We start from the raw sequence: 2,767 nt of genomic DNA, 5'->3' as shown, positions 1-2,767 counted from the left end.
CAACCACTCGCTTCCACACCCCAATCACTCGCCTCCACACCACAACCACTCAACTCCACACCCCAACCCCTCACCTCCATACCACAACCCCTCACCTCCACACCCCAACAACTCAACTCCACACCACAACCCCTCACCTCCACACCCCAACAACTCACCTCCACACCCCAATCACTCACCTCCACACCACAACCACTCACCTCCACACCACAACTCCTCACCTCCACACCACAACCCCTCACCTCCACACCACAGCCACTCACCTCCACACCACAACCACTCACCTCCACACAACCCCTCACCTCCACACCCCAACCACTCGCTTCCACACCCCAACCCCTCACCTCCACACCCCAACAACTCACCTCCACACCACAACCACTCAACTCCACACCCCAACCACTCACCTCCACACCACAGCCACTCACCTCCACACCACAACCACTCACCTCCACACAACCACTCACCTCCACACCACAACCCCTCACCTTTACACTCCAACCCCTCACCTCCACACCTCAACCCCCCACCTCCACACCCCAACAACTCACCTCCACACCACAACCACTCACCTCCACACCCCAACCACTCACCTCCACACCCCAACCACTCGCTTCCACACCCCAATCACTCGCCTCCACACCCCAACCACTCAACTCCACACCCCAACCCCTCACCTCCATACCACAACCCCTCACCTCCACACCCCAACAACTCAACTCCACACCACAACCCCTCACCTCCACACCCCAACCCCTCACCTCCACACCCCAACTCCTCACCTCCACACCCCAACCCCTCACTCCACACCCCAACCCCTCACCTCCACACCACAACCCCTCACTTCCACACTGCAATCCCTCACCTCCGTACCACAATGAGGCTGACCCTCTTCAATGCCTCTCCTGCATCAGGAATCAATTATTAGTTCTTGGGCACACTGGATTGATTGTCGTTATTTATCCACATCCTTTAAGGATTGAATTATGAAGAGTGACTTTGTGGTGGGCAAAGATTTGGGAAGAGAATAATTCCTCTTATGGTTTGTTACAGTTTTGTAACTGAATCATCTGCTATTCAATACTAGGTCTCTGTTTTCTAACATTCTCTTAACATTCTCCCCTCTCTTTCCCTACCTTTCTCATAGTCCTTTTTGTCCTTATCTTCCTAATGTACTCTAATTTGGTTTCTCTCTCTCTCTCTCTCTCTCTATCTATCTCCCCCCCACACACACACACCTGCAACAAGCAGAGACAGACAGAGAAGAGAGCTTCCATCCACTGGTTCACTCCCCCAAATACCCAGGACAGCCTGAGCTGAACCAGGTCAGGACAAAGCTAGGAGCCAGGGACTCAATCCAGGTCTCCCATATATGTGACAGAGACCCAGTTACTTGAGACATCACCTCAAGTATGCGTTATCAGGGGGCTGGAGTTGGGAATGGGCGCTGGGTGTCAACCCCAGGCACTCCAATATGGTAGGCAGTTGTCTTATCCACTGGTCTTGACACCCAACTGTTTTGGTTCTTTTGTGTAACCATTCTTTCCACTCTCCCTCTTATTTTTGGTCAATTGCAGAAAGGTAGGAAATAAGAGGTATAAATTTGATCAGAAGCCTTAAAAAGTGATTTTTCTTCTCAGGTTTCAAGCCCTCAATAGCAATAGAAAAGCTGCTTCCAGATCACTTGACAGGAGTCCTACTCTTTTGGAGAGAAGCCAAGCTCTACGGGAGGGAGGACAGAGAATTGGGGACGTACTGAAGAAGAGCCGTGCCTTTGACCCCAGCTGATGTCACCCCTTCAGCGTGAGCACTGGGCACAGTGGCTAAGACAGGGCTTGGGACGCCCACATCCCACATTGGAGTGCCCGGATGTGAGTGCCAGCTCCATTTCCAATCCAGCTTCCTACTAACACACACCTGGGAGGCAGCAGATGATGACTCAAGTGCTTGGGTCCCTGTCACCCACATGGGAATCCTTGATTGAGTTCCTGGCTCCTGGCTTTAGCCTGGTCCAGCCCTGGCGGTTGCAGGCATCTGGGGAGTGAGCCGGTGATGGAAGATTCTCCACCACCACCACCACCACCCCCACCGCGCTGTCTTTCCAAAAACAAAAAGAAAAGAAGACAGGTGGGAGGGAGAGGAGGTAGGAAAACAGGGAGGGAAGGGGGGAGGGTCCCCTAGGGCAGGAGTTGCCCAGGATCTCCACCCACCGGCAGAGCCTCGTCTGTTCTCTGAGTGAGTAGCTTTTGTCCGAGTTTCCTGATAGACATTAATCCTGGTCCACTAATTCTGACTGCCTCTGCAAACAGCTGTTTCTCTAGTTTCCTATAGCCACACCAGGAATGAGGCAAAATAGCATTTCATTTTCCTTTCGATCAGTGGCTGGGAATTGAACGACGGAAGCTGTGAAATCACAGCCCAGCTCCGTGAGATGATCAAGTTGGAAGGGTAGCGATGCGCGTTTCCTCTGTTGACAAGTCTGACATTATGTGCTGGAAAGGTCTTTATTGCTTGTTGCAGGCCGCACTCACTGAGAAGGAAAATGACTTCACAGGTGAGTTGAGAATTCAGCCAGGAAATGAGCCCCTTGCTTGCCTTTCGGTTGCAAGGAGTTGCTCGCACAAGAAACAGCCCTGCACAGCCGCAAGAGCCAGCGAGCAGCCGAGCAGCCGAGCAGCCGAGCAGCGGGACCCACAGCAATCCCACCCGAGCGAACCCGGGGCTCCCAGGGTGCAGATGCCAAAGTCCTGACCACCAGTGCCCCAGA

Source organism: Lepus europaeus, chromosome 1 (assembly GCF_033115175.1).
Source record: "Lepus europaeus isolate LE1 chromosome 1, mLepTim1.pri, whole genome shotgun sequence".
In the NCBI taxonomy this organism is placed as follows: Eukaryota; Metazoa; Chordata; class Mammalia; order Lagomorpha; family Leporidae; genus Lepus; species Lepus europaeus.
The sequence above is the reverse complement of the archived record's forward strand: the minus strand, read 5'-3'. Positions refer to the sequence as shown.